We start from the raw sequence: 13,808 nt of genomic DNA on the forward strand, positions 1-13,808 counted from the left end.
GTCCCAATATAATTTGTGTGTGTTGTTTTCAAGTATGATCTGTGGCGTGTATTTGTAGTATGGTGGTGTCGTATCTGTTATGAGATTGTGTTTAAGTGCTAATTTTTGATGTATGATTTTAGCTCCCTGATCATGTCGATGTTTGTATTCAGTTTGTGCGAGTCGTGTGCATGCCGATATTATATGTTGGATTGTTTCTGATGTTTGTGAACAGAGTCGGCAAGAATCATTTGTCACTGTTTTATCTTTATGTATGTGTTTTTTATAGTTACGTGTGTTAATGACCTGGTCTTGTATTGCTAACATGAAACCCTCAGTCTCCGGGAAGATATCACATTCAGACAACCAACTGTGCGTTGCTGTAGAATCAACACAACCCTTTTATTATTAATTATTATTATTATTATTATTATTATTATTATATTATTATTATTATTATTAATGTTTTTTTGCGATATTTTCAAAACTACTAAAGATATTTTTAATTTCTTTTCAGATAATTATTCAGGACGAAAATTCCCAACTTTGCCCCCATTTAACCAACTCTCTATCTCTTCAGGTAAACGAGATCCCCATAGTGGCACTCGAAAAATGGACACTGTGTATACTGATGGTATTGATGAGAACAGTATCATCTTATAATTATTTAGGATAAGTATGGTCATAATATTATATTATCGTATGGTTTTAAATATCGGAAACATGAATGGTTTTATTACTAGAGGATCATTAATTTTTGCTTCAAAAACAAACGATCCAGATGACCATGGAGAAATGAACAAGGACAGTTTTCCTAAGTGGTTCGGGGACGTATTTCTATAATTTAACGAAATGCTCTACTTAACTATACATATTTCCACCATTGTCAACCATTACGAATTGCAGGTTAGGTAAATACCTATAACCATTGAATAAAATAGTGTTTTTATTCAATGCTATAACGTGAGTTTTGTATATTCAATTTATTCACAAACGAGCCGCTGATATAACCAGAATATAATAGGCTTACAGCAATGAATGATATAATGCATAAGTTATGAAAACAGACTTTTGATTTTGACAAAAAAAGGGATGTGCCTTTTTCAAGTAATTAAGCATATATTATTCATGAGCCATAACGATTCGTTATATCCCTACATTTCTACATCAAAGCTGGCATTTTAATTGAACGTTTCGCAACAACTCGCGTTATAGAATCATGACAAAAAAGCACGCATTATCAATATCGAAACGACAATACATATCAAATCCAAATTTAATGTTTTGTTGTCCATATACGGCGAAGAATCCTCGCTAAGCAGGACCAAACGGGAATTCAACAAAATCGCGTTATGCATTTATTAGGCGTTCATTTCAGGCAAGTCATGTCGAACAGCTTTGTATAAACAGTTCACGTTTCTGGCAGATTACCAATGCGCTCCGAAGAAACTTTGCAAGGGAATATTTGAAGTATAGCACTATAGACATTTTGTATAGTTGCCTTATATTTTACTTCATAAAAGTTTAACAAATTGAAACATTCTAACCCATTTTGGGTCGGCTACCGTGCACTATAAGCCTGAAGGGAGTAGCTCGCTAACATTTTATAAATACTGTTTTAGTCGCTATGAAATGGATGTACACATATCTATCAATCAATAAGTGACACGAGAACGCATTATGCTTACAAGGGTTACCTTTCTATGTACGGATTTCTCTTTAAAACCAGCATTTTTAGGTATATACTTTCTAATTTTGAGAACAAAATAAACATACGTCGATTTAATGGACACGAAGCAAGAAAACGTTTAATGGATTATCATTGACCATGGCACTCTTAGGTACGTAACCAGTTCGAAAAGCTACAAAAATGGTAAACCAATCAATTTTTCTCGTTAGCAGTCGTATTGTTCAATTAATTGTTTATTATTAGCGGCCCTGTAGCAGTCCCGCCGGAGATCAGTCACCACCGCTGGTGCTGCCAGGACATCGCGATTCGATCAACGCGTACATCGGAGATTTTTATATTGGAAATAAATGCATGGATTTTACAACAGCGCTATTTAGAATAAAAGTTTTTTGTAACAGACATTTTAAACCGTTTCCAAGTTTCATTTAAACTCGTTTATTAAGTTATCTATAAAAAAAAAGGTACTTCGTCAATGGCAACGTCCTTTATACCTACACCATAGGCCAATTCACATTATCGCTCACGTTACGGTCAGATCACGGTCCGCTCACGGTCCGGTCAATTATTGTAGCGTGTATTTCTGCGGTCACACATTAGCCGAACGAATCCAATCGGCCGAATTCGTGCGCTATTGGATACGCGCCTACGCAACGGTTCGCTTTCGTTTCCGTCAAAATATCCGCAGCGTGTAAGACCGCGGCCAAAAATCGTAGCGTACCGTGAGCGTACCGTAACCTGACCGTCAAATGTGAATATTCCTATTTAAATAGCATGTTATAATATTTTGAGCGGAGCGTGAGCAGAGCGTGACTGAGCTATAGTAAAGTACGCTGCTTAATTTTTCGTACCTAATGTTATTGATTCTATTACCATGGTTACTACCTACGGCAATCTTGAGAAACACGGTGATTTATAGTTTAAAGGACTCTGCCCGTCGGTCGCTAGGATTTAAATGGGCATCGTCGTTTAAAGTACCGATCAAACACCAGTTATGTATACTGTATTCAGAAAATAATGTTACTTTTCTCATTAGCGCTGGGGGTGTTACCAATAGTATTGCGATAAATGGTATTATTGGATTTGCATCTTAAATGTATTGGAAAAACCGGATTTTTAAGGGCGAAAGTCGTATAAAACAATCCTTACGGCTTGTTTAAATGAATAGAACAATAAACACCAATCACCCAGCAGTCAGCAGTTCTCAACAAATTATAAATATTACACCAATTTCGATACGAAGGTATAACGCTTGTCTTTAAATGGTAAAATAACGGTAATTTTACGTTCGTAAAATGCGCTAAAAACTTATACGATATTCAAATGGTACGTAATACATAATATAATGTAATGATATGCAAATATGTACATAATGTGCTAGGGGTATTATCGTTATCACTTTCAATACAATAATCGCTTGTTTACCTCAGAAGTTAATTATATTTAGATTTGTACTTGTACCATAATGACTTCCTAATTATTGTAATCAATATTAATGTTTTATAAGTAAAAGAAAATAAGAAAATATTTGTTAATGTCTTTAGGAAGGGGTTCTATATATATTGCAACTGAATTGTTATACTCACTTAGTTTCCTGTACAACCTGGTCAAAATGGACGCCACTGAGGCCAAACGTAAAATTTAGTTGAACGTGTATGATTATTTTGTAAAAGAAAAAAATCATGGTGGAGTACTTACTTCAGTAATGGCAGTTCAACAAAGAACAGCGGATGCGGTGCAAGTATCGAAACAAACAGTTGTGAGGACATGTGCTATGCGAGAGATTGGAAGTGATTTAAAAAGAAATCCATATCGCCGTTCTAAACCACGTAGGACGGACCTACTAGAAAATAAAAAGCATACCATCCGATATCTGATTTATGATATGTACGCAAATAAAGAGCACGTAACTCTAGATACTTTGTTGGCGGTGATAAAATTGAAAGACTTGTGTGATTTGGGCAGAACAAGCTTGTTCTATGCACTGAAAGAAATGGGCTTTAAATTTAAGATGACCAATAGCAGACGGGGTTCGTGTGAACAAAGTCATGTGGTTTCCATGCGGAATGTGTTTTTGCGAAAATACATCAGAAATCTCGAATCCGAAATTCCGCATGATTTCGTTTTTTGAGACGAAACCTGGGTGTTTAGCAGAGGCGCAACAAAGCGTACTTGGCAAGATGACCGCGCTAAAAGTTTGCAACAACTCATAAGGCTTCAGATGGTAAACGATACATAATTATTCATGCTGGTGGCAGAAATGGGTTTATAGAAGGCAGCAGCTTAATATTTTCGAGTACCAACAAATCGTTCGATTACCACGACAATATGAACGCCGAACTATTTGAAAAATGGTTTGAAGAATCTTTCCTAAAGAAACTTGCTCAGCCCTCAATTATTGTTTTAGACAATGCATCTTATCACACGCGGAAAAGTGAAAAGATTCCAAGAGCTTCTTCAACCAAAGAGGAAATTTCGAATTGGTTGAAAATGAAGAATAGACCATTTGGTACTGCGATGTTTAAGGCCGAATTGTTAGAAATTGTAAAAAATCACAGTCAAGCAACCATAACTAAATATGTTGTCGATGAAATGACATTACAATATGGCCACGAGGTTCTGCGTTTGCCGCCTTACCATTGCCATTTCAATCCCATTGAACTGGTATGGGGAATTTCGAAAAAGTTTTACGATGACCATATTGTTGGTACGCCGGGAAGACCAGAAGATGTTCTTAAAACCTGGAACGACGCGTTAGCTAAAGTAACTCCAGACGTGTGGAATCGCTGCGTAACCCATACAGAAGAAATAATCAAGGATACCTTCAATCGTGAAAAAATTATAGACGATGTAAGGGCTTTGGTTTTTACTGTAACTACAGGAAGTGATGAAGAAAGCGATTATTTAAGTGAAAGTGACAACGACGTGTGAATTCATATGAACTTAATTCATGTCGATTATTATAATAGGTAGCAATTAAGTAAATAATGTACATATATTCAGAGCTGTCACTTTTAATAAGATTTAAATCTTTTTTATGATTTACATACTTTTTTCGATTTAAATCATTTGATCTTAAACCTTTTTACGGAAAATGATTTTTGATTTAAGATTTAAATCTTCATGAAAACTATCTTTGATTTTGAACTTAAAAATATGATTTAAATCTTTTAAAAAGATTTAAATACTTTCGAAAAGATTTAAATCGTTTCCGAGTGATTTAAATCTTTTAGAGACGATTTAAATACATACTAACAAATTCTCTTGATTTGTTTCAACCTGATAGTAAGCTAATTAACCCGGGTTTTATTTCGGGAGACGTTTATACAGAGTGGTGCCTAGCGCGACGCAGCATAGGGATTTATTTCAATGGTAATTTCTTTATAGTCAATTACTAGCTCCCCTAATTATTTTAGAGCAAAATTCTACATACGTTTTTTTCAGAGAAAAAAAGACTGCATCTGTTCATACTATTAGTTATAATTTTCCATTTTTCAAAACCGTAGAAATCGACAAAATAAATCAGATATGCCTTCGAATTGCCCAAAAAAACAATGTAACTTTTCATTATTTGCCTTTCACGTATATTCAATGTATAGGTACTTGTTTATAACCGTATTTAGACTTTTGCTCTAAAATAATTAGGGGAGCTAGTAATTGGCTATAAAGAAATTACCATTGAAATCCCTATGCTGCGTCGCGCTAGGCACCACCCGGTATGTATTTATTACAAAATCTAGTATACAGAGATTGACGATGTCTTGGTTTTTTAAAATTTCTTTCGCAAAAAAATACATATTTTAATTGAATAAATAATAACAATAAGATACGGTAGAAATGGTAGGTATATTGATTAATGATGTTGAGAGTTTCGAGCAAGATTTAAATTAACAACATTGGATTTAATTTTTGGAGATCGTCTTGGATACGAGAATAGACCTTCACTAACAAGACCTACTGGGGTACGAGCACAGGAACTACTAAGAATGATGAATGTTGGGCTGCCAACAGTATTACCTGTAGGATTTGGAGAAGCTCCCCCCTGCATGGTTCCTGAGATCGTTTCATGTTTTGCTCTGACCCAATTTGAGAAAGAGAACACGTCTGCTATAAAGTTTCAAAGGAAATTTAACGCCATTATGGAAGAGTATCATAGCCCTAAGGCTATCTATACGGACGGGTCGCGGACGCAATCGGGTGTGGGATGTGCCATCTATGTAGATGGCGAAACACATGAGTGGACTCTATCTTCCTCATGCACCATCTTCAGTGCCGAACTGTATGCCATATGGCAAGCTCTGCTTTTCTGCCTTATGAGCAATACAGAGGAGAGCTTTGCTATTGTAAGTGATAGCCAGGGCGCATTAAATAGTATTAAATCTCGATTTCCTCGGGACCCACTAGTGCAAAGGATTCAGGCTGTTTACAGCAATGTTGTCGAGGTTGGGAAAAGCATTTTTTGGATTTGGGTACCTGGCCATGTTGGTATACGTGGCAATGTGATGGCAGACGAAGCTGCTAAAAGAGCCACGGGAGTGAGACATGTGGACGTTCAGGTAGTGAGGCATCTGGACCTAAAAGCAGCTTTAAGAGCAGCATTAGTACACCCTAAACCATGGAGACCACCACTACTTCTCAGTAGGATTGAGCGAGTGAAAATCCACCGCTTAAGAATCGGTCATACGCAAATAACGCACGCCCATCTGTTACGCGGGGAGCCTCCTACGGTTTGTGTACGCTGCGGTAATCAAATGACTGTTGAACATATCCTAAGGGAGTGTCCGGTACTGGAGCCCATCAGGCAATCTTTTCATTTAATAGATGAAGTAGGAGAAATACTCAAACAGCCACAACATCTTAAAAATGTAATAAAATACCTAAGGTCTGCAAATATATTCGACATGTTGTGATTTATACAGTATTTACAATAGGCTAATGACCAAGTAGTCGACGCCTTAAATAAACAAAAAAAAAAAAAAAAAAAAATCTTTTTGAATGAATTAAATACATTGAAAGTATCTTAAATACTTTCTAAAAAGATTTAAATCACAAAAAATATTTAAATCTCAAAATGATTTATTATTTAAATACTTTCTTATTGACAAAAGTATCTTTGATTTAAATCATTTGTTAAAATGAAATGCATCTTTGATCTTTGATTTAAATCGTTTTTTAAACGATTTGTGACAGCTCTGCATATATTCATGTTTATTTGTAACAAATGTTGTAATTTTTAATGTGAACTGCTAAAATACAAGCATGATTTCGTATCGTAACTGGTGTAATATTTATATTCTGTTGAAAACTGCTGACTAGTGGGTGATTGGTGCTTATTGTTCTATTCATTTAAACAAGCCGTAAGGATTGTTTTGAACGACTTTCGTCCTTAAAAATCCGGTTTTTCCCAAACATTTAAGATGCAAATCCAATAATACCATTTATCGCAATACTATTGGGAACACCCCCAGCGTTAATGAGAAAAGTAACATTATTTTCTGAATACACTATATAAATAGCTATTATTCAATGATTAAACCTAGAAAATATACTTATAGGCAAAATAATAATATAGGCACTTTAATTTTGTCACAGATGTTCTGTGATTACCTACTATTTTTTCCTATAATAAATTTTATTTACGTGAGAACCCTTAAGAAATAAAACAAAAACTGGAACCGGAACCAAAAATTATTGAATTCACAGAACCGTAACTGGTACAGAAGCCCTTAAAAAATAATTCTACAGCCACCTTTTTCTGTCGCATCGCTGTTCGGTGACAAAGCAAAAGTAGGTAAACCTTTTATAACCTTATTGAGTTACCTCAATGTCCATAAAGTTCCCATATTGTATAGACTATAGAGATTAAATTAACCGAAGACCGCAGGGTGGCTGTTTGTTTTGGAAAAACATCAATGACAATATTGTCATGTCACTTACATATTTCGGTTCGGCGCTTTTTACCGCATTTTCCAAAAGGAAAACGAACGCTATTGTCCGTCTTTACCATTACTAGTCCGCCACTTAGGCTTTTTCGTTGTGGTTTGTTTCTTATAAGGTGTAGCACAGCCTCGAGACCAGAACGACAAAAGACTTTTTGGATTAGTCACTTCCTTCCCGAGCTATTACTCATTCTGTGCGGGGAGAATGCGCTTTCGTCGAGCGCGACTCGCGAGTGACCACGTTTTTAACTTGTTATGGAATAGATGCACATAAAGTGATGCTGATGAATATTCGACTCATATTCCACACCATTCCTTGAACTCGTAGAAATCGATTGGCGAAGGTTTGACATCGCTGTGTCTTTTCGTTCTCATGTTAGACGAGGAACAGACGGACAGGCATACGTACAAAACCATCACGTAAGAGGAATTTTTATTTGTTCGAAATAATTAAATTGTTTTACCCTACTGTACATTCAACATTGTAATCAATAACGATATGGTTGGTAATTTGTTATAGTTTTAAGTAGAAAAATTATGCAGAAACAGTTTAATGTTGGCCCTCGAATTTGCCTTAAGCACTGTAATTTTTATCACCCGCACCGCGCACGTTAGTAAAGGAGGTATTGCATTGGGGTAAAAAACGATCCCCCACTTTTTTTACGGAAATATACGTTTTGACGCACCAGAAATACGAATCCAACAAAATTTTGATGATGTCGGTCTGTCTGTACTCTTATAGTAACCAAATTTGGTACACATATTGTTAGACCTAAAAAAACGTAGAACGCGCATGCGCCGGTGTGCGGGTGGTATCTGTGCGAAATACAGCAAATTTTATAATATAGTGCTCTTAATTTAATTTTTTTTTTCAGTGAACTACTGTAACTTGTTACTTTTGTTCTTGTTTTGTTTTGTGTCTAATATGTACCTATTACACGATTACACCATGGTTTTTATTGGATATATGATTTAGCTGCGTATCCTATTGAGTGACTAATTTAAAAATAGTTAACATTTTCTATTCCAAAAATGTTAGGGCCCCTCCCTAGCGCATTTTCTTCCGGCGCCCCTGAGCTGACATTAAAGCGGATGGTATGAAATATAAGTGAGCCACAACCGATGGTGCAGGAGTGTCTTGGCTAAAGAAAATGAGAGACGGAATGTTTAGGAGGGACATATTAATATGGTGGAAAGATATCAATCGTCAGGAGACCGAATGGAACCAAGAATGAAAAGAGCATTAAAAAAAGATGAGAAGAAACGAACTGATCACCTGAATTATGAATGAAACAAATTGTGGAAAGTGTAAAAGGAACAACTCGAGCAAGTTAAACAAGGATTTATTCCGGAACGTGATGAAGAATAAAAGAAACTCAGACAACAAACAGACAATTGCAATAGGAAAATATACGATCTTATAAATGTTAAGTTAAAAAAAAAGCACAAAGCGAAAAATCACTGTCACAAAATAAAAGCTGTAATTTCAAAATTGTTTAATCGTGTAGAAAGGACGTTTGTAACAAAGATTTAAGTTATCATTAAGCGGGACGCGATGCTTATTGGAAATTGATTGTTCGCTCCCAATGGTTATAAATAGTGAAAGACTTCTGTTTCAGATTAAATGCCCTAGTATAAATCGTATCCATTTAACTCATTTATTTGCGCCTTTAAACTTTGATATAATTGCAATAAATTTATAGACATTATTGAACAAAAGGCTGCGCACCAAAAGACAGTTAATAAATAGTTCGTTCGTGATGCCCTGGAAGCTGTTGAGGCGAGTCTGGCTGTTCTGCATCGCAAGTTCGAATAATTTCCAACAAATAAATTGTTGGTAATCGATTTCTCGATTTAAATGAGTTAGAGGTGTGTTGGTTTTGTAGTGGACACATTAACAAAGAGTGTCATTCATTATTTGTATCAATGCTTCTGAATTGAAGTTCCTTTTTTTACGGTTCGTACAACTTTTATTTTTCGGAAAAAATTAAATGGCATTTCCTACTAAACGATTTTAAACATGTCTTCCTAGCAGATTGCTCCTTATTCTTAGTGTACAATGCAGTAAACAGTTGTTACACTTCAAATACGTACTTGGAAAATAGTAACTCGATTCCTATAAAAGCTTCAACGAATAAGATTAATGGATTTCTGCAAATTCTGCGCGCTGTGTGTGGTTTTCTCATTAGCCAGTATAACGAGATTTGTGGAAATGTTTTTGACAGTGTTTTGTCAATTATCTACTAATTTTTCCCTTACATTTAAGATGCACATCCAATAAGAGTACTTATGTCAATACTAATGGGAATTTCATTCAGTAGTTATTTGTAAAATAAAATTTTAAAGAGTAGATGTGAATATAAAGCAATTAAATTCTTGTTTTCAAATCTAGTCATTCACCGTGGTTACGACTAACTGAGTGAACGTTTCATTTAATTGGATGAGTAGTAGTTCTGAAATTCTGCATGACATTTCAACATTTTTCACTTTTGTGTGGCGCACAGTGGGCAACCAGGTGAGTTGCACAGCTACATATACTAAGAAATTTTTTAAATATATTATTTTAACGTGATTTATAAATTCGGGTTCGATTTATATCAATATTTATTAAACAAAACTAAAAAACTATAAAATCCGTACAATTTATATCGATTATTTATATCACACACACTTCGCAATTTATATTTCCGCGCTCGATCTCGTTCGGTAGTAGACTGGCGCGATGTTCGGTCCGCAACCATTTATACACGCAAGCAATGTAAGTCCCGAACATCCGCGTACATTCTCGAATAGTCCTACACAACCCCACTATCGCGCGCGTAGAAAATTCCAGAGCGCCAAAGGCGACGTCATGTCTGGAGCATTTCCTATCCAAAAAATTAGTAAAGTATGCTTTAAACAGGTCTAATTTGTATTGTATTTCTTATATTGTATTGTATATTGACCAAAATGTACTCCTTTAAAAATCTCAGTTGCAAGTGGGATCGTGGGGTATACCTACACATTTTAAATGCTTGTTTAACCAAGACCCCTTATGGTCGATTCTACAATGCAAGTATGAGAATAAACTATACCTAGAATAAACGTCGATGGTTACGTTGGTTACCATTGCCTCAATTAATGGAATGCATGTTGCTATGCCAATTATTCCAAGGATATCTTATTCTGCGTAAAGGTGTAATAATTATAAAACCGGCCCTTAATATATTCATCATGTTAATGTGCGGAGCACTTACATTGGTCATTGTAAAGAAGAGATATATAAGACATTACTAATACAAAACATACATATACCACAAACAGTTCGAGCAAACATATAACACAATACATATTAAAAAGTGTGCAAGAGTGAATTCAGAGCTGAAAGTGTCCTTTACTGGAGATCGTTGTAAATTCGTCGAGGGAGTAGAAAGCCTTTTCGAGTAAAAAAGACTTTACTACCTCTTTGAATCTTCGCATTGGGAGTTTCCTGACGACTTCCAGAATGCAGTGGTATAGGTGCTGAGACTGCCAGACAGCACCGTTTTGGGTTGTTCGCAGACGACAGAAGTGGGTGTAGATGTTCGCTCTGAAGCGAGTTTCACACTGATGGTTATTGCTACATAGAGAAAAATCGATTACATTTTTCTTAATTTAGCAAACCGCTTGAGAATAAATAAACAAGGGAAAGTTAGGATATGTAACTCGACAAAAGAATCACGACAATCTTCTCTGAAACTTAGTACATTAATTACTCGTATAGCCCTGCGTTGTAACTTGAAAATTTTAGGCCACGAACAACAGTGGCCCCACACCGTAATTGCGTATTGTAGTGTAGTTTGGATCAGACAGTGATAGGCAGTTTTAACAATGTTTAGAGAAGCATTGTTCACAAGTTTACGCATGAGAAAAATTCCGTTGCACAATTTTTTACAAATAGTGGCACAGTGTTCTTTAAAGCTCAGCGTCCTATCTACAACGCAGCCCAAAAACTTTGCACTTGAAACAAAATTAGATGGTACATGGTCACACGCAGTTTTTAAGGTGAAATGCGTTAACGCGGTCACAGTTAACACGTAGTTGATTACTTTGGCACCATTCGTTAATTAAGTGAACCGTCTTATTAGACGCTCTTTAGGGATTTCGCAAAATGCCTAAACGTTCAGGCAAAGTGAGAATGCTCGGTTATTTTCCACAGATAGCGCGTACACAGGTGCCAAAAGTAAAACCGTTGCGTTAGTACCTTCCCCCACCTGATATATTCTCCACAGTAAAACCAAAGCTTCACTCAACAGAAATAAACCCATAGAAGAAATGCAGTCTAAACGTGAGCCCAATAATTAGCAAGTATTAAATAAAATCGCAATCGTCGTCGCGTCGTTTACCATCGAATGGCAACGCTGTATGCACAATCTGTGGGAAATGACGAAACCTTCGCACTTTGCCTGCATGTTTAGGCATTTCGCGAAATCCCTAAAGAGAGGCAGGCAAAGTGCGAACTGCAGCTTCGGTTCTCACTTTGCCTGTTGCATTCGTCATTTCGCGAAATGCCTAGGCATTTTGCAAAATGCCGGATTTTGCAGTTTGCCGGTAACATATACAGTACTTATGTTTTCCACGACCTTTGAAAAGGTTGGTAGTATGGAAATGGGTCTGTAATTATTCGTATCTTCTACCTCCCCTTTTTTGTGTATAGGAATCACCACAGCAGCTTTAAGGAGATCTGGAAAAACTCCGGAGCTTATCGTGGAGTTCACTGCTATCGTTAAGGGCGGTACTATCAGGTTGATGTTGGTTTTAAGAAATTTTGCGTTTAGTCTCTGCATTTTCTAACTCTAATTTTGCGGATAGCATCACGAATTTCAATTTGTGCTACATTGGCAAATTGGAATTGTTGTCTTGAGCTTGTAGATGTGATATTGTATCTTAAAGGATCAGTGCTGCAGGTTAGATCACTATTGATGGGCTTAACTGTAGTGTTCGAAAAAAAGTTTAGGAAGCTATCCTCAGTTATCATAGTTGCCTTGTTGCTGCCGATTACTCTGTGGGGAGTTTATAAGGGATCACATTGCTTTTGGTTTGTTACCTGAGTTTTTTACGTATACGTCGTTGGCCTTCATTTTTGCTGCCCTAATTTCTTTCACATAGGTTTTGTATATTTCACTTTTTATTTGTTTCAGATTATTAGTGCGAAACTGTTTGTATAAATCAGTGAAAAATTGAAGTTTATTCCGCAATTTTTGTAAATGTCCATTAAACCAGTTTGGACTACTGTCTGCGATGCAGTTTCTTTATAGAAAAGCATAATTTATTGATGAAATTTACTTGCTCAACTACAAAGAAGGTATTATGAAATTCCTTAAAAAACGTCGAGAAAGGGTCGCTTCCACATTGATTAAGTGCTTGTTATTAAGCAATTCGAAAAATTTTTGGTATCCAGTTAAAGAAAAAGAACGATGTGTAGTTGTAGTGTACTCCGCACGTTTATCCGTGGGTTTAGTTTTAATTTTTATACTTTGTCCTAGGTGGTCAGAAAGGCCGCTTTCTATTGTATTCGTTGTAAAATCTTTGGTTGCGAAATTTATAAAAATATTATCGATGCAATTTTTATCGCGTGTCGGAGTAAAAATTGTTTGGACAAATCCATATTGGCGGAATAACTCGCATAGATTTATGCATTTGGAATCATTCGACATGAAAATTACATTAGTCTCCTAATACAATCGCATTGTGGCCCCTAAGTTCCTCAAGGACAGTCTCTAGCCTACTGCAAAATATGTTGAAATCTCCCCGCAGTGAGCGGTATAGGCAGATAATTACCGTGCCGCAGTTTAATTGTACCCCGCACACTTCAAAGTGAAAGTCAGTGGAGTAGTCGCCAACATGCCTAAGTGGTTTGAATTTAAGATGTTCTTTAACTAGTATTAATACACCCCCATGGGTTGCATTACTTCTAAGAAAGTAGCTACTAACACGAAAACGACCAATTGTCATTGTACTTAGTATTGGTTTCCATTGCTCTGGAGTCTGGTTCAATAAAAATGGAATCATTGCTTAGTCTTCAAATTATCTGAACCTTAGTTATCCACTTGTTATTGTTTAAACTCGTCAAATACATTCATTTATTTCACTGGATTTAACTGGAATAGGGCATAATTAGGTCCGTTACAATGGCATAATCACGTATTCCTTTTTATAGCATTCACAAAAACTTAAAAAAATGC

This window comes from Photinus pyralis, unplaced genomic scaffold (assembly GCF_008802855.1).
Source record: "Photinus pyralis isolate 1611_PpyrPB1 unplaced genomic scaffold, Ppyr1.3 Ppyr1.4_LG2, whole genome shotgun sequence".
NCBI lineage: Eukaryota > Metazoa > Arthropoda > Insecta > Coleoptera > Lampyridae > Photinus > Photinus pyralis.